The 25,232-nt window shown below is 44.2% G+C and overlaps 1 protein-coding gene and 1 long non-coding RNA gene across 8 annotated transcripts in view; one reads left to right on the top strand and one right to left on the bottom strand.

Moving 5' to 3' along the window:
• Positions 1 to 25,232, top strand: part of FRMD5 (FERM domain containing 5) — a 310,915-nt gene that overhangs the window by 238,009 nt on the left and 47,674 nt on the right. The window lies entirely within an intron of this gene.
• On the bottom strand, positions 236 to 25,232 carry LOC111093301. Of its 2 annotated transcripts, none has more exons than XR_005381558.1 (5): positions 24,861 to 25,232; positions 22,985 to 23,102; positions 19,031 to 19,120; positions 13,527 to 13,623; positions 236 to 1,689 (listed from the first exon to the last, which is right to left on the bottom strand). It is a non-coding gene; the product is annotated as an uncharacterized LOC111093301 (long non-coding RNA). The 2 variants fall into 2 exon arrangements; XR_005381557.1 differs by lacking the exon at positions 236 to 1,689 and adding an exon at positions 10,911 to 12,213.

Genomic DNA, 25,232 nt, shown 5'->3' with positions numbered 1-25,232 from the left:
TCCTGGGATCGAGTCCTGCGTTGGGCTCCCTGAGGAGAGCCTGCCTCTCCCTCTGCCTGTATCTCTGCCTCTCTCTCTCTCTCTCTCTCTCTCTGTCTCTCATGAATAAATAAATAAATAATCTGAAAAAAAAAAAAAACTAAGTCAAATGCCATGGTTGTTGTTCAGATATGGCAAACCAGGAAGAGACAACTCCCTTTCCCCACACATGTTATCACTTACACATTTTGGGATGGCATCTGGGGGAGTAAGAAGCAACCCGTTTATCTCTTTGTTTAGTCACTCATATAACTGCCTTTTAATATTACTCATCTTACTTTGACCCCTAAATTCTGACTTTGTTCTCTCACTCAACCCGTGTACCTGGGGTAGGGAAGCATATAGGGCTAACCGAATCATTTGGGGTCCATAAAGACAGCCTTTGAGTCGCTGTCTCTTGCAGTGCCTCCGTGAGCTGGGGGGCAGTGTTGAGTACATTGATGGGCTCGCCCATCTGCTTTGAGCTGCAGCCTCCAGCAGGCCTCCCTCTCCTGGGTGAGCCTATTGGCGGAGGCGTCGCTGGCCCAGAAGAGCAGCCTGGATCACAGTCCCTGCGGTTCTGTGCCAGTCCCCAGGGGCAGCATGAGAGCAGGAAGGGATGAGAAGTACACACACTGAATCGCCCTTTTCCTGATGATATTTAATTGAATCTGGGCACTGGCAAGGCTTGGCTTGAGTAGCTTTCTTCCCATCACGTGCAGCTCAGCCCTGCCAAATTTCTCCTGTAATAATCATTCCACCCAGGTAGCACAGAACTTTTTCATAGAATGAGTCCTTGGGTAAGGATCAAGAAACCTGGGAACTGGTTTCAACTGTGCCATAAACTTTAGGCAAGGCACTTAACATCTGTGAATTACTTTTCTTGATTTATAAATTGGGAACAATACCCATCCTGCTGGTCTCTGTGAATTTTGTATCTGAGAGTGTAAAAATCACATGATAGCTGAGAAAACCCTTTGAAGGGTTAAAAATGTGCTGAGTATTGTTACTAGAGTCTTACTATTAACACACCTAAGTGCAAATAATACCACCTATGGAGGTAACAAGTGAAATGTACAATGTGGAAACTCGCTAAGGAGCCTTTTTGTTTACACAAGGAGTGTGAATTGTAGCTAAGGTGTGAGGTTATTGTTGCTGTTATTGTTGGCGGGGGAGGTTAGAGATGAAATGTGAGGGAAGTGGGTGTGAAGAGAGGTATGTAAAGAGCAGAGAAGGATCTACAAGGCTTAGCATCCTGGTCTCTGCCTTGAATACAGTAAGCTCCAGTGTAGCATTAGAGATTCTTCACAGTGTATTCCTATTGCTCCGACAAAGTCTTCTGCTGGCCTTCACCACCCTGGATTGAGCCTTGCTTGGAGGACGAGCTGGGGAGGGGAGTGCAACCAGAGAGAAGCCCAGAAAGCATGAGTGAGGCCTTTGTCATGCAATGGTCCTGTCCCCTCCTCCACACTCTACCTCAGCAGATTCTAAGTTTTGCCTTCCTGGGAACTCTCTGAGAACTCTTTAGCAGATATCAAGACTGTCCTATGTCCTCTTCATTGAATTCCTTCCTTGGACAGGCCTGGCAGGCAAACCTCTGGGCTGTGGTCTTAGATTTCACACTGCCCCTTGGATCAGCTCTGGGCATCCTCCTCTCCGTCTGAAGCAGAACTGCAAGTAGAGAAGAGAGTCATTTTTTGGGTGTCAGACGAAGCCTCAGTGGAACTTTTCAAGGCCTATCCCCTGGTTTCTGGGGTCCTCAGCAGTAAGGGGCAGAGGCCCATATTCCTAATTTCAGTAATTCGCCAAGATCAGATATGACCTCCTTCTCAGCAGCACTGTTTTGTTCTCTTTATTCTGCTTTCTACTAACCTACAGTTTTCCTCAAGGAAGCAAACCAATAATTGTTTGACTCCGCCCCCCTCTTCCCTTGATCACTACTCTTCTCTGATGGATTGTTCCAGCAAAGTGTTCCAGCAAAGCTGCTTTCAACCGATCATCTTGATCAAAGAGGACCCAGCTTAGAAGCTGCAGGTTCCCTTTCTTTTTTGTAATAGTTTCTTGAGAAATTGCAGGAAAGTGCCATCCTCATCCCTGAAATCTCTTCTGCAATGCTGAAGCCCTGCTCACCCAAGCATTCCCTCTGCATGATGACCATGCTCCCAGACTATCCAAAATGCAGCAGTGCACTCAGAGAGGCAGTCTGCTGAGGTGTTACTGGTTTGCAATACCCTGATAAGGAGATTTCTTTTCCTACTTGCTGGCAGAGTTATACAGAGTAATTACATAAGTATTGCTGTGACACTGGGTGGAATCTCATTAAAAACTGTATAAAGAACAATTGAGTTGTGGTGGGGAATATTCATTTTATTCCAGTTGATTATAATCCATATTATAGGGCATTAGCCTGAGCGCGAATGCTGGTGTTGCTCTGGCTTCCTGATAAAATGTATTTGGAATGTATATACAGCGAAGCATTTGCTCATGTGGAGCATGATAAAAAAAATCAGTGTGGGGCAGCTCCAGATTTTCCCACCTGCTGAGGAAGTTGCTTGCTGTGCTGAGCAGATTGTTGTTTGATCTTACTCCTCCTGGGAGGACCACTTAGCCAGCTGGGATGGGACACTCTGTGGCAGTTTGACCACATGGTGACTCGGAAACACACACACACACAGACAGATGCACATATAGACTCAGCCTTGAAGAATGTGCCCCCTTAGCAGTTCAGTCTTCTCATCCAAGTTGGGAAAGAGGCCTGGCCAGGATAAAATCTGTCATGGGTTATTATTCCCCTATTTTCATAGAGATAGTGGGCAAGCCCTTTTTTAGTATAAGGATGGTTTTGGTTGATGGCATGTGAACTATCCCTTGATCCATAGTGGATATCACTAAGTACCACAAACAAGAACGATTCTAAATAGTCTGCTGACATGGCAACCTAATTCTCAAGAGCATTAAAAGGCAACAATCTCTAATATTTTTATGCCATCTTACTGCATGTAAAGTGCTTTTACATACATCGTGTTGTCTGGTGTGTAGTGAATTCAGTTAATCTATATTTAATTATCCTGAGCACAAACTATTTAATTCTTGAAGTCTAAGGCACCATGAGTTACTTTACTTATAAATATTTTGCATTTTTAAAAAATCACATGAAGGAACATTTAGAAACATGAGAAAAGTCCTCTTAGCCTCAACATCTTAATATACTGAGATTATGATTTGCTCTTATTTCCTTCCAGTTTTCTTCTTAAGCATTTTTATGCATGTAATCATCATACTACACATTTTTAAGTGATTTTCCTCTGTAGATCTCTAGGCTATGCCACCTGAATTTTCTTATCTGGCCTTGTACCATGTTTAAAGGAAAGAAATCAAGATTAATCAACCTCTGTTTATATCTCTCTTGTTCAAAGTCAGTGTCAGTGTCACTTTGCCCATAATCAAAGTACCAAAAAGATGGTAAGGGGAGCATTCATTCTGTTAAGCTTTCCCTCTCTGGTTATTAAAATAGCTGTAGGAGGCAGCTGGAGAGAACCAGTTGAGAATCTGACGATTGCTGTTGCTGGTAAGGATGTCCCAGCTGTGCCTTGTTGTTCAAGATCTCTTCACCATCTCAGGATGCCAAGTCCCAAGCTGAGCTCACTCTGGGGACTCAGACCCACTGAATGAGAGTGCTTGGCCTCTGCCTGCATCATGTAGGAGCTGTGGGTGAAAGCAAGGTTAAGAAGCTCAGTTGATGCCTCTCTTAATGAGATTCTGCTAAGAGGAGAGAGAGAGAGTGAGAGAGAGTATGTGCACGCGTGTGTGCACTTGCATGTGTGCATGTGTCCAAGTATGCCTGAGACAGCTGAGAGGGAGGACACAGAACCATCATCCCAAGGATCTGTCATCAGCTTTCACCCTAGTAGAGTTCAAGCACGAGTCTTCATCTGTGTGAATGCATGTTTTAAAGGGTGAACTTAATTTCCACCCCAGAGTAGGACTTGCTCCCCTTTTTCTTGAAGAAAAACAGAGTAGGTTTAGGATCTCATTAAAGGAGGATGTGTTCTCCCCCAGTCACATTCTCCTTCCACCCGGGCCCCTCAACCCTCCTTGTTCTGCAGAAGCACATCTAACACACAAGGCTTCTAGACCAGAGATCTGAATGGGTTTTGTCAGAGGCTGTACCAACTGTTGGTACCTCAGCACAGAGGACTGAGCCCCCTGAGCTGTGGGTCTGTGTTTATAATCAGAACCTGCCCTGTAAGACAATCTCTTAGTCTTTTCACACACCAAGAAGGAAGAAGGGAGCATTTAGAGACATAGAGGGAAACCTGTGTTGAGCAGTTCATCCATCACGGTGACCAGTACAAGTTCCAAAGCCCCAGGCTCCATGACAAGTGCCCCCCTCCCCAAGCCATGGAGTCTCCATGCAGCATACAAATGTATTCTTTCTACTTTCATCCTGTTTGGTATTTTGTTTTGTTTTGTTTTGTGTAAGCAGAGCTCCCTGAAGTGCACTTACTCTCCAAATATGTACATGGCAGAATGTGAGAGATTATTCTGTTGGTAAGAGATGCCTTGTGTCCAAGGTATTTTCTTGTGTATCATGCTATTCAACTTAGAACTCCTAATGCATGATTAATGTGTGTTTAAAGAGTCATTGCGGGGCAGCCCCAGTGGCACAACGGTTTAGCGCCGCCTGCAGCCTAGGGCATGATCCTGGAGACCAGGGATCGAGTTCCAGGTCGGGCTTCCTGCATGGAGCCTGCCTCTCCCTCTGTCTGTGTCTCTGCTCCCCCCTCCCCAATAAATAAATAAATCTTTAAAAAAAATAAATAAAGAGTCATTGCCTGATCGTACTGCTTCACCTTTGGGACACTGGTGAGTACACAGAGCCGACTTATGGAAAGCACCATTGGCATGTGAGCAATAATCTGACAACTCCAGTATTGTACAAAGAATGAACATTCTGAGGCTTGAGTGGTCCCTGTCCAATCCTGTGGTTTCCACTGAGCTGCATATGGCCTCTTGGTTTTCAGAGATGGATTCCAGAACCATTTGGCTAATTCAGCATCTGTGGAGCATCTGCCAGGCAAGACTTCATGAGTTCCAGAAAAGGAGATTGGATGTGGGCCCTACCCAAAATGTGCTTAGAGTCTAAGAGGAAGTAGAATGTGTTTGTGAGTAGTTATACAATTGGGTGGAAAGTTAGGAGGGCCTTTGGACTGATCTAGAAGAGGGATGGAAAGTCCATTGTGAAGGAGGCTCAAATGGACTGTGAGTACAGATGGCAGTGGATGGGACTAAGGGCAGGGCAGGAAATAAGGAGCTTGTGGTTACTTTGGAATGGATGGTGGTGGTGTCAGGGGCCTTACTGCAGGCTTTGCACAGCCTCTCTGCATCATCCACACAGGCACCAGAGTGGTTGGCCTGGGTGCCTATGGTGCCCGCATGAGTGGGCCTCACTGAGTTCTTTCCCTACAGGTTTTGCCCACTGGCCAGGGGAGCTCAAGAGCCTACCTGCTGCAGTTTTGGGTCTGTATGGCTATGAAGCAGAAGTGTCCCCAAAAGAAGTCCCTGAATTCTAAATTTTTATTTACAAAAATACTATTTGAATCTTATAATCTGGGGACAGATGGCAAATAGGAAAGAGAGACTAAAGTGACTCTGAACATTTTGGTCATTTCCATTTCATCTCATTTGCAACCCATCAAGGTCCTTAAAAGATATGCATGTGACTCATCACAGAGTCTGAACCCTTAAAGTGGGTCATGCCTGAAAAATGGATGAGGACTTTTGCTCTGAGGGATGTTAGTGAGGGGACAGTATCAGGCCTGTCCTTTTCTGAGAATTCTTAGAACTGGTTGCATATAAATAGAGCCTGAAAAAAAAAATAGGAACTTGGCTTGAAGATATCTTATATATAGAGAGAGTATCAGTACGTGTGTGATTTATACATGCTTTGAAAAAAAAGTACATCCTCTTTATGGAAACTGCTTTAGAAGTTAGGATTATAATTGCTACATGATTCAGCCACCAAATTACTGAAACATTCCCCTCAAGGAGTATTTGACATTTAGTAGAAATTGTATTATAATGAAGTGAGTATGTCAAAAATTCAAACATTTTAAATTCTTTAACTTATTCGTATTTGAATTTAGAAGAAAGTATAGCTTCAGGTAGGTTCCCTCCCCCACCCTCGCCTCGCCCCTTACTTAAAAATACTGATGAGTGGCAGAGATGAACACTGAAGAGGTCTGAGGGCCTCCATCACAGTAGCCTAGAGATTTCCCAGGCAGCAGCCACATGTCAGAGAAGAATACACTTTCAGTCTCTTTTATCCTGTCAACTTGGTTATTTGTAGTTCTTTTGGAAAATGCCATATGGCACAGAGATTATGTATTCAGGTTCTATAGTTAAACTGCTTAGGTTCAATTCCCAGCTCAGCCACTATGTGATAATAAGCTAGTTACTGACCTTGCCCATGCCTTAGTTTTCCCATCTGTTAAGTGGGCACAATAATAGTACCCACCTCCTACAGCAGCTGCGAAAATTAAAGAATGCAAGTGAAATGCTGAACCTAGGTCTGACACAGTGGGAGCACTCTGTCAGTGTCAGCTGACTCTTCTTCCCTCCCCACCCCTCTCATTGGGCATCTCCACCTGTAGGAAAATAAACACAACTACTAGGAACACATCAGCTTGACTACTTATTGGCTTTTACTAACTGCTAAGGTGAAAGGTTTCCCATTCGAAAGGTGTTAGAAGTGTGGTCAGGTCTGAGTCCTCTCTCAGTTTTCATGCCTTCCAACTGCCTCTGCCTCCATAACTTGGAAGTTCGCATTTGTGGAAGCTGGAAGCTTCCCAGGATGTTGCGCCCTCCCTTTGACTGAAGGTGCAGCCTGTGCTCTCTCCTTGGCCCTGGTGTTTGTCCGCACTTTGCCTTACTGAATCCCTCTGTCAGTGACTCAGCTTATTTCCTTGGCCCTCCTCCGGCTCCTTTCATCGTTTGGTCATTTTGTCTTTTAATACCTTCCTGTTCCTTGAAATCTCCTTAAAATCAGAGATCATAAAAATCGTCATTTGAAAATCAAAATGTTTAATTTCAAGTGAATTTTCTTTAGTAAATTGCTTCTTAGAAAACAATGCTGAAACTCTATAGAAAGACCGTTTTCATGGTCAGTTTGTGCCTAACTCAAAGTCATCAGCATGGAATTGAGATGAGAGCTAAATATGTGGAGTTTGGAACACAGTATAAATGGAAATTTTTATGGCCACACAGGGCTTTTTGTAATCTACCAATAGTACATTTCTTAGGTAATATTCTTCACACATACTTCCAGATCCAAAGTAAATATCCAGCAGCCATCACTGTGTAACCTTGCTAACAATGAATTATTCAAGACAATTATACCAGGAAATTTAGATTTTAAAGGATATCATACAATGAAACAGAAGTCAGTTAAGTAACCGTATTCATTAAATTCTGCTTAAGTGGTAACTTTAACAGCAGTCACTTCTACAGACGAGGGAAAGCAAGATGGTTGATTTTTTTCCCCCTTTGGACAGGTTCACCCCAAATTGACCAACAAGGTGTTTGGGAATTTAAGAACTTGTACTTTTCAGCTCACCAGTGAACCAAGAGAAGTGGTTTACTGTTTGAAATGGTGTCATCCAGTGTTTTAAAGACTAAAGTTTTCTGTGAGACTTCCCAAGTATCTACTTGAATTAGCTTTGGTACATAAGTTAACCAAGCCATTGTTCAGAATATCTCTATCTTTAAAAATGAGCTGGGGTGCCTCAGGAACAGAGATGAGGCCACATGAACACCCTATGAAGAACAAGAGAGAAGAAAGCAAGATGAGTGAGAAACCCCCTTCTGTCCCTGGTGCCCCTTGCCCCATCTAGCAGGACTCTTCCTTTAAATGTTTTCCCTCAACCATCCCAGCCCCCAGACCTTCCCTCCTGAGCACAAGACAATGCAACCTCCACTTCCCTGCCTCTCCCCCAAGACTCCCAGACATAGCTTTCCTGCTTTATATTAGATTTTATATTAATACGTTGGAGATATCCTAAAGGAGAAAGAACAGTGGCTCTGAGCCTGAAGTTCCTCATCTGGAAAATGGAGAGGATTAGAAATGATGTGTGTAAACAAAGTGTCTGGCATGTAATTTAGACTCTGCCAACCTGAAACATAGCCCTTTCCTTCCTGTTATTTCCACATGTAGGTGAACAGGTAACCATGACAGGAGAAAACTATTAAATTATAACTATTTTCGATCATGCTATGCACTCACACATGTATACACACCTCACCACACTGTGAGGAAAGGGATCCTGAGGTTGAATGGACCAGTTATTCTGCCCTTGTTGTGAGGAGCAGAATACTGGGTAGAGCTGAGGATTTGAAGCTGTGGATTTGGCACCAGGTAGTGGCTTTGGGTCGCTGTCAGAGGAAGTGAGACTTCGGAGATGTTTAAGGGATAATCTGGGGGGAGAGTTTGCTGTCATCCCCCTCCCTCCTCTATATCCCTAAGAAATTTTCACAAAGGTTGTGTTACACTCCAGCATGTTTGGAGTTGGATGCACGTGGTTGTATGTACATGAAGTTGGGTGTGTTTTCTTGTATCAGTGTGTTCATGGTGGACACAGAATGGGAGTGTGGCAGGCATAAAAGGGCTCAGGTTCCAGAACCCTCGTCATTCATATGGACATTTTAATGTAACGGGTAAATACTTGTTCATATTTAATTAAATTGCGACTTCCTGAGTAGTAGTTAAATCGGTTCCCTTCTGCTTATAACTGAGTGTGATATGGACTTTTGTTTAATACTTTTTCTAGTTCTTTGGGTTCAGGGGGAAAAATTATTTTTAAAAAATGGCTTCAAAATTTCTAGTGAAGGAACTTTCTGCTTCCTGTAATAGCTGAGTACCTTTCTATTGAACCAGCTCTCCAGAGACAACTCTAAATGCTGGACAAAATTTTAAAAACAACCACCTCATGCCACTGGAGCATGATTCAAGACCAGGCTGAACAGGAGGGTCTACTCTTGGGGGAAGGAAATAGCAGTGGATGTGCTCTTGTTCTTTTATGGCTTTTAGCTTGAGGGCCTGTTGTATTTGGTGTCTTGTAAGGCCATTTAGAACGCAAAGAAACCCACAGTTTGTATCAAGCCCACAGAGTTTGGGACAACCACAGCAGCTGGAAAAATGACAAGGAAAATCCCCAAAAGGAGAGAAACAGGGGAACCCCAAATTCTGTGCATAAATTCTGCCCATATCTCTGGCTGACACTTAACTATGTACGTGTGGGACAGACTACAAGGAGCCCAACTAAGCCTAAAAGAGGGAGTTCTTTTCTTTTTTTTTTAAAGATTTTATTTATTTATGAGAGACACAGAGAGAGGCAGAGACACAGGCAGAGGAAGAAGCAGGCTCCATGCAGGGAACCTGACCTGGGACTCGATCCGGGGTCTCCAGGATCATGCCCTGGGCTGAAGGCAGTGCCAAACTGCTGAGCCACCCAGGCTGCCCAGAATCAAGAGTTCTGAGGAATTTTTTTCAGGTACCTTTTCCTTTTCAAAGTGATAAAAATTAATTTGTGGTTAATTGAGCATTTAGTTTGGGAGAATACTAAGTACCTAAGACTTTAGGATTTGTCAACCAAGAGTCCTCAAGAGTGTTGGTTTTTGAGGATATCATTTCAGAACTAGTTTGTTGAGTACCTTTTTGGTGCACAGCTGTGTGCTGGGGGGGATTTAAATATTACTGAAATTTGGCTATGAGACTGTCATTTCACATATTAGTTGAAATCCCATACACAGGGGTGCCTGGGTGGCTCAGTCAATTATGTCTGCCTTTAGCTCAGGTCATGATCCCAGGGTCCTGGAATAGAGCCCTGCCTTAGGCTCCTTGCTTAGCAGGGAGCCTGCTTCTCCCTCTTGGGAGGGGGGTGGGGTGGCATGTGCACGCATGCTCTCTCTCAAATAAATAAGTAAAATCTTTTTAAAATTTTTAAAAAAGAAATCCTGGGCAGCCCCGGTGGCACAGCGGTTTAGCGCCGCCTGCAGCATGGGGTGTGATCCTGGAGACCCAGGATTGAGTCCCATATTGGGCTTCCTGCATGGAGCCTGCTTCTCCCTCTGCCTGTGTCTCTGCCTCTCTCTCTCTGTGACTATCATAAGTAAATAAATAAAAATTTAAAAAAAAATGAAACCATAACATACATGTACTTATGAAAACATTGAACACAAGGCCACATTCAGTGTCATAAGGACCGCCATACACAAAGTAGGACTTTCACCTGGAGAGCTGTATTAGTTTCCTGGGGCTGCTACAACAAATAATCACAAACTGCATGACTCTGAAACAATGGGAATTTATTTTCTCACAGTTCTGGAGACTAGAAGTTTGAAATTATGGCATTGACAAAGCCGTGCTCCCTTAGAAGGCTCTAGGGAAGAATCCTTCCTGCCTCACTAGCTTCTAGTGGTTACTGGTGACCCTTGACATGCCTCTACCTATGCCTGCATCCCTCTGGCCTCTGCTTCCATCTTCACATGGCTCTTCCATCTGTATGTGTCTGTGTCCACATGGCCTGGTTATAAGGACATTAACCATTTGACTGAGGGCCCACCCAAATCCAGGATTACCTCATTTTAACCAATTATATATGCAAAAATCTTATTTCTAAATAAGGTCACATTGTGGCATTCCAGGCAAACATGAAGTTCTGGAGGGATATTATTCTATCCAGGAAACAGGTGAATAAGAAATACTGTGAAAGATCCAGAACTGCAAGTTCTGGGTCTAATTAATCCTTAAATATTAAAGTATTCTTTATCTATGGAACACTTGTTCATGAAAGTGAGCTGTGTGTTATGATAGTGAATACCTAATTACTCATGACTCATTTGTATTTTAACTTTTATTTATGTTTTCATTGAAAGCAACAAAAACTTCATTTCATTGTAAACATTTAAAATTAAGACACCATGAAGTAATCCTGGCCCTCTCCTGGCCCTAGCCCCCTTCCATTGTTCCAAATGAGTAAGGTTAAATGAATTGGGGGAGAATAGGGTTATAAAGCCCTTGAAAAAAAATCTGTTTTCAAAGCAAAGCAATTCCATTACGCAGACCTAAATTTAGATTGTCAAAGCCCCATAGACTCTGAAAAGCAAGTTGTTAAAACTCATAATGAGTTTCAGTGTTGCTGAATTTGGAAATGCCTACATCTCAGCAGTAGCCCTTGTACTAAATTGCTCTAGAAGACGGAGGCAGTAGATGTGAGGGACTCTTGGCTTTGAGGCTATCATTTCAGATATTAGTTGGAATTCCATATTTTTGACCCTCATAAATTCTTAAATTGTAAATTCCTAGCAGCTGTAACTTGTTAAATGCATACGGACAAATCCCCTAATGACAGATCAGAGATGATTAACTTAAAATATTTCATTCAACTCAGAAGAACTGAAGATGAAACATTCCTACCCTTCTGCCCTCCCCCACCCCTATACCAGCAGTCATGGCTTTTCCTAACAATATTCCTGAGTTAGAGAAAATGCAAATGAAGCATTTGAGATTCAACTTAAAGTGAAAACATTTTGCGGCTGTCATGTTTAATTTAATGATAAATATGAGTGCCAGTAATTGTCTTAATATATTTCTTGAACAAGAGTCTAGAGTTGTGGAGTGCCTGGGTGGTTCAGTTGGATAAGCATTTGATTCTTGATTTCAACTCAGGTCGTGATCTCAGGGTTGTGAGATCAAGCCCATATCAGGCTCTAGGCCGGGTGTGGAGACTGCTTAAGATTCTCTATCTCCCTCTCCTTCTGCCCCTTCCCCTGCAAATGTAGACACACTCTCTCTCACTCTCCGGAAAAAAATTAAAAATTAAGCCTCGAATATTGATACACAAATGGTTTCTATGCTTTGCTAATTGAATTCAACTGTAGTACCTACAAGAAAGAAATGTATTCTGACAACATTTTTTTAAAAGACAAGGTTTGCCAAAACAGTGTGCTCTAAAAAAGAAATCAATGTAATGATTGATCTAAGAAATCTTAATTAGGGCAGCCCCGGTGGCTCAGCAGTTTAGCACCGCCTGCAGTCCAGGGTATGATCCTGGAGTCCCGCGTTGGGCTCCCTGCATGGAGCCTGCTTCTGTCTCTGCCTCTTTCTCTCTGTGTCTCTCATGAATGAATAAATAAAATCTTAAAAAAAAAAAAAAAAGAAATCTTAATCATAATCTTAATTCAGTAGTCAGAGCCTTAAAAGAATTAATGACCCATTCACCAAAGCCATCATGATGCTGCTCAATTTAAAGATAGCCTTTCAAAAAAAAAATAAGATAAAATAAAAAATAAAGATAGTCTTTCAGGGGCGCCTGGGTGGCCCAGTAGGTTAAGTATCTGCCTTCTGTCTAGTTCATGGTCCCGGGGTCCTGGGATCGAGCCCTGCATTTGGCTTCCTGCCCATCGAGTCTGCTTCTCACTCTCCTGCCCCCCCTGTTTGTGATCTCTCTCTCTCTCTCTTTCTATCTATCAAATAAATATGTAACATCTTAAAAAAAAATAAAGATAGCCTTTCATCCTACTCCCCAGCTTCCTTGCTGAACTGAAATTGTGGAAGTTGTCCTCCATCTTCTCATTCACACTCTTCTTCAAATCGATCGCTTAACCACCATTTATTCTGCTGCCTAAAAATGTATTTAGTCCATCACACCTTATCCTCCTTGCCATTATCTTAGTTGGGGTGTCTATCAGAGCTCACTGGGAGGGCTACAGGGATTTTCCAGTTAGTCTCCCTGCTCTGGTCTTACCGTCTTCCAGTCCTCCACCAGTATGAAATCTACTCAAGTCTTATTCCCACTAAAAATCTTTCCACCTCTTGCCGTCACCTACAGAATAAAGCCTTAGCGTGGCGTACACAGCCATTCCCCAAAGAGGCCTTTGTCTGCCTCTCAATATCGATCTCCTGCAACAGACACCCTCATACTGGGGCAGTTAGTTGAAATTCCTGGAACACGCACGGCTCTGCACGTGCGGTTCCCTCTGTGATGCCCCACTCCTAGGCTGGCAACTTCTATGCATCCTTCAAAACTCAATTTGTAAGCCACTTCCTTTCTGGTGGTCTCATCCCTCTGCCTTGTACGTATCTCTGTGATGACATATATCATCCCAAAGTGCTTATGAGAGTTCTCCTCTGCCCAGAAATCAGGTTCACCTTTAGTTAATGAAAACTTGAGGGAATCCTCTCATCACTCTTTGTCCCTGGAGTCTCCTGGTCAGAGAGAATAGGCATAAGGAACGTGGGCTCGAAAGATTTCTTCCCTGGAGTGCAGAGAGGACTTGAATACCCTGAGGGGGCTGCTCGGGGCCCATTCCACTCACTGCCACTCACACATGTCACACAGTTTTCTGAGTAAGCATCTGGGACACATTGAAAAGAACACCCCAGAGAAAATATATAAGGCATTCTATATATATATTCAGACTGGTTAGAAAGACCCACAGGGCCAACTAACCTTGCTGGGGATGCATTGTTTTGCTGAAGCAGCTTTTCTCTTCATGAGCTGATGATTTTCTCTGGCCTCTGCATGTCATGTTGAAGATTAAGGATATCTGGAAAGTACAAGGGAAGCACAAGGTTGATAACAGCCTTTGGGGTATAGAAAGAGTACCTGTGATCTCTCATGTTACACCCAACTCCAGCCTCAGCTCCCTAGTCTGTGGCATTTGGGATTGGTTACTAGCTGATACCTAATCTCTAGGATGTAGAAATTTGGAAATGTTCTGATCCAAAAAAATCTAAAGAAAAAAAAGAAATCTGACCTTACATGCACCTAATTTTTTCTTCCTCATCTTCAAATTTTGGTGACTATGTTACTGGTTTCCTATTGGTTTTGAGGATTTCTCCCTTAGTGTGCCCTCATGGAGAACCCTGCATCTGTACTTTTTTCCAACAGGAAAATCTAAGAGATTCAAAAATTCAGAAAAGAATTCAAGCAATGGACTTAACTATACATTTCAATACATAATCAGAGGATTATAAAGCCAACCCAGACCTGCGTAGAAGGATAGGATTATAGATTACTTCCACAGGGACCATATGAGAAAATCAAAGGATGGGAGTTTAGCATAATAGAAAGAGTGTGAACTCTGGAGCAAGGAAGGCCTGGGTCTGAGTCCCACAAACTAGCCGCGTGGTCTTAAGACATGTCATGTAACTCCACCAAGACCAAGTTTCCTCTTTTGTAAAATGGGGTTAATAGAAACATTCCTTGTGGAATTATTGTTAGTGTTAGAGATAATGCTGGTAGAATGCTTTGCACATGGTAGGCTCTTGGGAAATGGCAGTTATGATTTTGGCTTTGTGTCGAGAATGATGTGATGGATTCTGACATCCCACCAGTCCCCCTGGGAGTACTGTTGGCAGTGGTTCACATCCAGTGATTTTATACCCAAGAAGGGGTACAAAAGGCTGTGCTATTTTGGCTCAACTTGACACAATTCTGAAAGGTCATTCTAACTCCACAGCTCCCCATGGATCACCTGGTCAACACCAGGGCTGCATCACAACTCAGCTTCTCCCACTGCCTACACCAGCCCTCCTCCACTCTTTTCCATAGGCATTGATCCCAAGAGCACTTCTTAAAAATGTCCAGCATGCTAACTTTATTCCAGAGTCTCTACTTCCTGAGGAACCTAATCTGTGACAAGGGATAAGGCAGGTATCTAATCTTGTGTTACTAATCACCCATTGGTCTAAGAAGCTGAAGCCTTAAGAAGATCTAATGGCACCTTAGCCAGGTGTCAGGAAATATTTTAGAAAGACAGGGAAAGCATCAAAAAAACTGTAATGGAATGTGGAAATTCCTGGAGACATATAGAATTTGCCATATAAAAGCATTTGATAATTTCCAGAAGTTAAAAACACTCTAAATCTATTCCATGTGAGCTTAGGAGCATGTAAATGTTTTCTAAGATTGACTCCCTAAAAAGAACTTGGCTATGACATTCACATCAATATAATTAAGCAGATACAATGATTAGTCTTTTTCCAGTATTGAACTTTTAATTCCCTTTCCAATGGCAAGGACTCAGCTAGAGACCTTCCTGGAAGGAGACTCATGTTTTCCTTTCTAATGACTGTGGCCTAAACAGTTATTTTGGAGCTGGGCTGTACTATAGGCACCTTTCTGGTGCCCAGTGGCATTTAGGCTGGGAGTTTTCTTGTCCCACTCAAGTAGAGCCTACGGAGGTAAAATCAGAAAACTAGACAAAAGGCAATATCTGGGAAGCCAATCTTGCAATGAATTTCCAGGGTTAAATGAGGCTCTGCTTTGTATAGGGACTCCATCTCCAGGAACAGTCTCATGTCAACATTATCCTTCTCTGTTCTTTAATACCCTGATCTCAGTGAGTATTAGAAGTTGGCCCCGGAGGGAGGAGCCATCAGCATGGTCATATCATGTAGTAGCTAACCAACAGCGCTTTCTGAGGATCATGTACAAGGCATTGAGCTGTGCACCATGAGTAAAAACACTGATACCACATGTCCATCTCTCCTGGTAATGGAGAGAAATATGGACATGTGGATGGGAGGGGCAGCAGAACAGAGCAGTCACTTTTTCATGTCTCTAAATCCCCTATCTCTGCAACCCTGAGAATGTGCAAGCAGTGCCTGGTTCAAGGGAAGCTCTCAATAGATATATATTGAACTAAGTGTCCCAGTGGTTTGTCATCCACTGTTTGGCCTTCAAATTACACAATATTTAGCTTGCAGCAGATGTGCAAGATTTTTTTTCAGGAGGAATATCTTGACCAGTGTTGCTATGCAGCCCTCAGGGGACTCTTGGTTTGAGTGTTGGTGGCCTTGCTATACAGAGGCACAGAGATGACAGGGAGGTGCCACAGGCCTTGAGGCTGCTGCTGGGCTCACAGCTCCTGACTCCTCTGCTCTCACTCCTGCTCTCCAGGCTGAAAAACTGCAGAGGAGCAGCAACATACTTCTAGAAGTCTTGCCTCCTTCATCTGTTTTCTCCATCACACAGCAAGTCCCAGACCATGGTTTTACCTGATGCCTTGGGGATCTGGTCATCCCTCAGTGCATGTTACCACATACATTTCCAAGCCCAAGAATTATTTATAGACCAAGAGGTACCTGTTACTGTTCAGCTACTGAGGTATTTACCTGGGAGAACCCTTGGGAAACTAACAAGTTCATGGACCCAGGGACACTTGCCTCAAAGCACACCCTCAGCTTTTACCTTAGCCCTGGTTCAGAGGCTCTGCCTCTGAGTAAATTTAGGACAGTGCAGGATGATGTTGGAAGGGACACTTTGTTAGCCCCTTCCCATCTCTGTCATTCCCTATCACTTCCTTATTGGACAGTTGAAGAGTAAATCTTATATACAGGGCTAGCCAAATAAAATAGCCAGACTGTCACCCTAAGGCCCTTGCTTATCAAAATTCAGAAGTCCGGTGCCACTCTGGTTATAGTTGAGGAAACAGTAGGCTTGGAGAGGAGAGGGAGGTAGAGTCTCAGCATCCATTCTGAGAAGATTCTCCAACAGTCCTCACTGTGTGAGGCCAGAGATGTGCAATGGATGATCTAATAGAATTTTTCCATCGCTCACAGTGGAATATAAAATGACCAGACTCATAGTAAGATAATAGTTTCACACAATGGCCTTCACTGTCTCAGGCCTGCTAGAGGCAGTTTCTAGAATTGAATGAATTCTGTTTAGTTACTCTTTCCATTTACTTTGAGCAACAGCCTTGAGTTTTTTAAATTAATTAAGCTAGTGATAAATGTGTTAAACCTCTACCTTCTACAGCTACATGTTTAGCCTTTTTTGTTAAACTTTTTAAATCCTCATTGAAGAGAAGATGGGCCTGGAGTATGATTACTCTGGTCAACTAGTAACATTATCAGAGACTTGGGGCACATAGGGGGATATGGGATCATTTATACAGAGGGAAACCAAAGCTCATAGAGGAAAATGAGTTGCCTGGGAATTTGCCTTTCCTTTCTCCCATCACTCACTTCCCTCCAGCCCCCAACCCCAGCTCCCCAACTATACTGAACACAGAAGATTTGCCTTCTTGGCATGGAATGCATCTCCAGGGCACATATTCTGTACCAACCCATTTCCCCACCCTCAATGGAGGACCAGCTGGATCCTTTCTTGGAAAAGTGACAGGAAGAAGGTTGGTCACAGCAGCTGAGATGGAAGTCTGAGACACTAGAAGAGCATAGGGACAGAGGAAAGGCAGCAGTAGGCAGAGGTCTGGGGCAGCTCCTAACCCACCTCCTAGACAAGAGACCCTAGAGGCCAGGAGGGGAAATGTCCTGAAAGAGACTTCTGCCAATGACAGCAGAATTGGGCTGGGAAGGAACTTGTTCTCTGAACTAGGTTTGAGGATAAGTGCAAGCTTTATTTTGCAATGATCTAGTTTGTGGCAAAAGTGCAGTGAGTTTTGAACTACTTAGCCATCAAAAGTAAATGGTAATTGGGGACTTGAACTTTCCAGCCAGAATTGGGCAGCTGCCCACTGTTATGAAAGGCAGAATTTGAAAACCTGGCAGGAAGCAGCAGAATTCTCTGTAGCACTTCACTTGCAAGCCTAATGCTCTGAAGTCTGTACTCTTGGTATGTGATACCATGAGGGCTGAACACGAATGAGAACTTGGCTGCCAGAGCTGGGCTGTTGTGAAGTCCAAATACCTACTTTTCCTCCCTCCTCCTGCAGTCTTTGCTCCCAGAGCTGGTCGGGACCAACCAGTGCTAGGGAAGGGTTGATCGAGTCCACTGATCCACCACTAGCAGCAGCATCACCCAGGAACATGTTAGAAATGCACATTGTCAGGCCCCACCGAGCCAGCAACTCTAGGACAGCAGCCCAGGATGCTGTTTTAACAACTCTTGAGGTGATAGAGGCTGAAGCTTGAGAACCACTGGTCCAGAGCATGGTATGGTTCTGAATTTGTTGTTTACCAAGGAAGCCCTGTTTTTAAGTGAGTTGGCATCTGCCTCCTACCTTCCCCCACCCCATCCTCTTCTTCCACAGGAACAGCCACTTTTGGGAGATTTGGGATTTGTTGTATTGCTTTCCCAGGCCTCAACATTTGTACAGTAAGCCATATCTCTACCATCTGTTTGGCCCCTGGCCCCAGCTGTCTCACTTCTGTCCCAGGACTGTCAGTTGTGTTGTGCCAGTGAGATTGTTTCCACTTAGTGCTGGGAAGGGAGGCACTCATAGATGTGGGGCCATCAGGGGGACCACAGACCTCACAGAGTTAGGCCCTGGCATCCTACCTCAGAGCTCTCACTGTTCTGATGAGGGACTTTTTGAGGGAGGCCCTGGCCTCCTTCTCAAGAGAGGCAATGAGCATGCCTTGTCTGTCCTAGCTGGGAACGCCAGTGGCTATGAGTGGCTGAATGAGCTCTGGAGAACTCAGGACTCCAATCAGAGAGCTATGGGCTCTACTTATCCATCCCTCCCCTTTTACGCGCCAACAGGTTGGGCAGCCACCTAAGGATTCTGAGGGGGATGAGTTTAGACAAGAATTAGCTTCCTTAGCTTTAACACCAGAGAGAACTAGTTATGTTTTTTGAGAGAGAGAGAGGCTCTGGGTTAATTTAATGAAATATATTTTGCCAAATACTTTTTTCTTTTTATTCTAATTAATGCCAAGGCATCAAAAGGTATAGTGGCTATTGGAATTGTGTCATATCTCATCCCCATCTCACTCAGCTCCTCCTTCCCAAATGTTAGGAACATGTCAAGAGCATGTCGTAAGAAGCTCTTCCTTTGTCTCCATGACACTGAATAGAAGCTGTCAGGACCCTGGAGGATTTGGGTTGATGGCATATATTCGATATTTTCTAGTCTTGGGATAATAGTCTTAAGGTTTGGAGAAAGTGCACATCCATTCTTTAAGAGCCCTGTGGGGCAGATTTCCAAAATGGTGGCCACCCCCATAAGCCAGGGTACAATGCACAGGTATATAACGAGAACCCACCTGAGCGTTCTTGTCCAGGGAGGACTGGCTTCTGTCCCATGAGTGCAGTGTATCATTGTTAACACCTTGTCATGTTCAAGTCCATTCAGCCTAAAGAAAGAACAGCTCACAGGAAGCAGAGGAATTTGATAGGAAAAATACACAGGGTTTTTATATATATTATGTCTCTTGTTTTAAGCCTCACAATAATCCTTTGAGAGATGTAGTATTAACTGTGTCTTATACATAAAGAAATGAAAGTTCGGACAGATCAGGGGATAGGTCTGAAGTCACAAGCTGAGAAGTGGCAGAGCAGGACCCTGCCTTCGAGGCTGGTACTCATCCCCAGGGCCTCCACTTTCCCAGAGCCCTTTATCTCTCTGCTCCCTTTACCTCCATCTCAACTTCTAGGGAACACAAGTGACCCAATAGGATAGCTGAAAAGGAGACTGTGCTAGGACTCAAATCCTGCCTCTTTCATTTATGGGCTGGTCCAGCTCAGAATCCATCATGTTTCATTGGTACAGGCAAATAAACAGTTTTCTGCTAAGAGGGAGGAAAATTGAAGGAATAGATACAGGGTTAAAAGAACCAGTTAGATTGGTAAGGCTGCTGTATTTATCCTGACCCTGGCCACCCAAGCCACTCCCTACAGCCCTGGAAATGCCGAGATTTTCCAAATAACATGGGCATTTGCCTTTTGCAAAAGACAAAGAACAAGGAAGCAATAAAATGAGTTGTTAAACTATCTTTAGGGTTGAGGGTGAGGGAAGTTCTGTTTGCCCCAAAATGCTGGGCTTTTTCTTTACAAGTTATCTGAAGCAACATATTATGAGAGGCATAGTTGTATGAAGGGGGGTGTGTGTTGTGTGTAAGAGAGAATATAAGCTTTGCAAAATACAAAAATACAAAGTACTGAGTTTTTTCTAACAAGCCTAGCTGAGTTTTCAGTAATTCTGCAGCTGTGACATGACTAGTCCACTGAGATATTCAGCACTGGCTGGAAAAATACAACCAAAACGTATTCAGTCAATAGCAATAAACAGCGATGCTTCTGAGAGTCGCCTCACTTGTAAGAGTGGCCTCACTATGGGAAAGATAGATAAATTTGCTTTTTCTCAGGCCCAGCTCAGAGTTTTTTCCATTCCAGGAACTTCACTGGGCACAAGGAACCCACAGAGGCATGAGGATGCCTTGACTCTTTTTTTTTTTTTTAATAGTCTTTTTTTTTAAAGATCTATTTATTCATTCACTCAGAGAGAGTGAAGAGAGAGGCAGAGACACAGGCGGAGGGAGAAGCAGGCTCCATGCAGGGAGCCCAATGTGGGACTCGATCCCAGGTCTCCAGGCTCACACCCCAGGCTGCAGGCGGCGCTAAACCGCTGCGCCACCGGGGCTGCCCACACCTTGACTCTTGAAGGATCATCACTGATATCTCAATAAGTCTAGACTTCTCATTAGCGCTGCTCTCCTAAACTATACAACAGCAGGTTGAAGGTTCTGCTCAGAACTATACAACAGCAGGTTGAAGGTTCTGCTCAGAGGGTCTTCATTGATCTTGTTGAGTCTGCTTTAGCCTTCTGTGCCGACAGAGCGCTTAGTTCTCCTTCCCATGACATTTGCTTGCACACAGTGACCTCCATGCTGCAGACTGAACGTGTTGTCCCCACCATCATGTGCACATCCTCTGCATGCCACACCATGTGGCAATGAGCTAAGCCAGTTCTCTGACCTGAGCAAGGACTCCCTGAGGCACCATGCCTGGAATCTGAACCTACAGATATTTATTTGCATCATAAAAAAATCACCCAACTCCCTCGATTTGCATGTAGACTTGGAGGAGATAGTATTGGGGCAGGAAGTTGCTATCTTTATTAAGAATTAGGTGAGGCAGGCAGCGGTTTAGTGCTGTCTTCAGTCCAGGGCATAATCCTAGAGACCCAGGATCGAGTCCCACATCGGGCTTCCTGCATGGAGCCTACTTCTCCCTCTGCCTGTGTCTCTGCCTCTGTGTGTGTGTGTGTGTGTGTGTGTGTATGTGTCTCATGAATAAGTAAATAAATAAAATCTTAAAAAAAAAAAAAAAAAAAGAATTAGGTGAGGCCAGTGGCTGCAGGAGTCAGAGTGAGTACTGTTCTCTCCTTCTGAACTCTGACTTCCTCCACTTGGGAGTCTGGCCTCACCCCCCAGAAGCCACATGGCCACCTGGCTCCCCTGGCCACACTGCTCCTGACACATGGTCTTGATATCTAGTACCTACATGGGTCCCATCCTTCCCAGCCTAACTGCTGAGTTCTGGAGTCTGTCTTTTCTGAGAGTAAGGACCTGAGAGTATGCCCGGTCGGGTTCACCTATGACTCTGCTGCATTTGAGGTGTGACCTGCTGCAAAGATAGTATGGCTGCATTTCTCCCTGGAATTAACTTCTTTGTATTCTCCCAGAGTGAGCTTGGCTGCTTTCTAGCTGCACCCTCAGCAGTTCCTGGACAGATTTTGTTGGTTTACGACTAAGGAAGAAAAGTGGGCTCCAGAGCCAGTTGCTCAGCAGGGGTTCCCTCCCTTCAAAGAAAATGTAAATTAGTGTGAAAGGTGCTGAGGTTAGGAAATCTGGAGCCCTACTGTTAGCACTTGTGTCCCTTGTCCTCCCTCCACCTCAGAAAGTTGGGCTGGCTGTGTGTGAACACAGGCAGGACTGCACCCCAGTAATTGATTCACACTTTGGGGCTCAGTTCACTGATGCCATAGCCCTGAGAAGTTGAGCTACTGTTGCTGTTCCTCTGTGACGTTGAAGTGCACTGCACATAATCTGCTCCTGAACCTGGCAGGCATTGACACACACATGCCTTCGGAGGATACTAATACAGAAAGCAGTTTTTCTTTGGCCTATAAAAAATTTAACTATAAAGCTAAGCTAGAACAGAGGCTGCGATGCTATCCCACCCCTGGTGCCACATTCTTTCCTGTCAGGTCCCTGAGGATAACTTGTTTAGCTCTTGCCCTCTTCTCTAGGCATACCCTCCTTGGCATGGCCTCTTGACACCCCTGGGCTCTTGTGCTTTTGGACTGCAGGTACCCACTGCCTACCACCCTCCATCTCATGTCTGCCTTCTCCAAGGGTCCATGAAACCATGGCCAGTTCCAATTTAATAGCACATGGCCCAAGGCCTGAGAAAGCTGTGATCGCTCTTGCCCTCTTCAAGACTCACATAGTTTACACTTAAAATCTGCTTCCCTCACAGGTAAGCTTATTAAATGAGATGAGGCCTAATGAGTACGGGGGGCTTTCCACATGTTAGCCCCTCTTGTCAGGATGTACTGTGCCAGAGTCCATGGAATTGGCCCCACAATGGGTTAAAATAAAGCTGCTCTCCTGTCCGAAGTTATTCATTATGTAGCAGAAAATGCAATTAACCTTGAATAGTTTAGGTCACTGGTGGATGCTTGCTTACTGCTTGCTGCCTCAGTCTTTTCCCTAAAGAATAGAGAACCAGAGCCAGGAGCTCCAGGGAGGAACAAGAATATGAATTCCCCCAACCTCAGAGTTGCATAATGATTCTAAGGAATTCATCCATCATTCTGCACACCATATAGAGAGAGTAAATGGTTGCATGTATATGCACTATATTTTCAAATACTACTAGGTACTATTTTCAGACAGGTACTATTGTGGTCCACAAAACATAAATTTATTTTTAAATGGATCCTTAGTAAGTTATTTTGACCCAGTAACATCTTTGGGAAGAGAATAACCTCAGAGGTTTAGCTGGATTTGGGTGCTCTGCCTCAGCTCACTTGTCCTGAAGATAAACATTCTCAGGCTTGGAGCCCCGACTTTGTGACTAAACAGTAATCACCCGTCAATGCAAGTGCCTGTTTCTCCAGTGTAATCAATGGCACAACATTCAGCACACAACACATAGCTTAGTTTATAGCATCAGAGAAATTGCAGGCAAAGGGAAAAGAAGATAGTACTCACTAGACTTTACCATCCCGCCAAAAGAGAAGACATGGCTTCCACAGAATATTCCAGAAAGCCCCAGACTTGATGCAGGGAGACCATAAAGAGAGAATCCTGGGACACAGCTGGCTGGCACCTGAAAGTAGAAGGCCAGGAAGTTTAAAATTCCTCCACTTGCCCCTGCCAGTGGCTTGTTGTACAGAGGCCACCTTGATGGTTCACCAACTGGTTCAGTCTCAGTGTGACTCCCTATGTGAAGGCTGTCCTGGGCCACTCCACCAGGCCCTGGCATGAGTTCTCCAAGAGAGGGGCAGGCTGTGACCCTCTGTGAAAGGTGCCACAACAGTGTTCTGAATTGATTCTTTGTGCTTCTGCTGAGAATTTAAATTTCATGTAATTCTGCTATAAGGAGGGACTCTGTGCCGACCTCTCTCCCCATTCCCCTCATCTCCCACCCTCCAGCCTTGGAGAAACAGCAGAGGAAGATGCTTCTCTTCATTAGGCTTCATAAGAGCCAGTAGCTCAAAGCCGTGCATCCACCACTAGTAAATGAAGCCTGAGGGAACTATGACTTCATGGTGAGGAGCAGGAGTTTCACCAGATGCTGAAAAATAACAAGAAAAAGATCCTTTTCTATTAATAAAAGAGAAGTGTAATGGGATTTTTTTTCCCTAACTATCGGATGAGAAAAGTCCTGCTTGCTTTTTCTTCCTGTGAAGTTGGAGAACTCTAAGTTTGGATCTACTGAATATAAAGTTCTTGCCAGCTAAGGTCCATCCCTATGAGTGTATTCAAGTTGCCAGCTCATGAAAATGAATTATTTTTAAGGAAAATATGATTCTCATTAAAAGTTCTTGTGGGGGATCCCTGGGTGGCTCAGCAGTTTAGCGCCTGCCTTCAGCCCAGGGCCTGATCCTGGAGACCGGGATTGAGTCCCACGTCCGGCTCCCTGCATGGGGCCTGCTTCTCCCTCTGCCTGTGTCTCTGCCTCTCTCTCTCTGTGTCTCTCATGAATAAATAAATAAAATCTTTAAAAATAAATAAATAAAAGTTCTTGTGATTTCTATCACACAAGCACATTTTCCCCATGGCTACCCCCTGGATCCTGCTAATACGGTTGTTGTAAGGGATGCAAGTGAACCATACTTCAGCTACTGAAACTCACCCTAGCTGATCACCATGAAGTAGCTACCTTGATGCAAAGTAAAATTTTTAGAAAAAAATATTCACTATTTGCAACTATTTCTTAATACTCTATTCCAGTTGCTCTGGGAGAAATAATAGTACAGGACATGCCCCTTGGGATAGAGTTAAACATATTTCCTTGCTCCCAGAAGAACCTTAAAAAAGAGTTTAAGCTCTTTCCACACCCTGGGATATCAGTGAGGAGACAGTTGGCAGCCCCCTGCCCAAAAAGACAGTTTTTGACAGAGTCTTTCCAAAAAACCTGGTTTGTAACCCATTGTCCAGAAGTCCCAATGTGATTCATAACAAGTCTGTCCTGTGAGTGGGAGATCAAAGAGTGTGGGATTCAGGGCGGCTGCCTTGGGATTCTGTTAAGAGGGAGTGTGGGGCCAGCAGAAGAGGAAGGGAGGTGCACACGTGGCACTGCCTTCCTTACATGAGCTGTTGGCTCACTCATCCTTCCAATCCCGCAAGGATAAGCTTCTTAAGATATTTGTTGAGAGATTGGATATCCTGCCCTAGTTCTCCTTGGAAAGTACAGGGTGAGCTGACAGAAGGAGAAGAGGTGAGGTGTAAACCTTTCATGGGGATCCTAAAGGTCTGTCCATTCTTGGAGCAGTACCAGGCCCTTTGGCCTTCACACAGATGAGATACTCTGGATTTTATAAGTCAACCTTGATTTGGGAAGCAAAATGAGACACAGTCCCACCAGAGATGATCGTCTCCACTGAGCTGCAGAGACCACTGGGGACAGGCCTAGAGATTGCCGTCTTGCAGAGCTCCAGATATTCTGATGGATTCCGGCAAGTCATTCTCCTCCAAGCTCATCCTGGATACTGACACATGTACCTGAAGGAGAGAGGTTAAAGGGTTAGAAATGGCCTCATTTCCTCACATTTCATGAAAACTTTTAGCTAACCCTCTACCTTCTATTCAGTCATTCGCTTATTCAGTGAATAATTGTTGAGGACCTAGCGGCCATATGCCAGGCCCTGTGCTAAGTTCTGGGGGAAGGCTCCTGGCTTGATGAAAATTAGTCTAAAAAGGGAGCAGACGGGCAGCCCCCATGATGCAGCGGTTT

This window comes from Canis lupus, chromosome 30 (assembly GCF_011100685.1).
Source record: "Canis lupus familiaris isolate Mischka breed German Shepherd chromosome 30, alternate assembly UU_Cfam_GSD_1.0, whole genome shotgun sequence".
NCBI lineage: Eukaryota > Metazoa > Chordata > Mammalia > Carnivora > Canidae > Canis > Canis lupus.
This window is presented reverse-complemented; position numbering and strand designations above follow the sequence as displayed.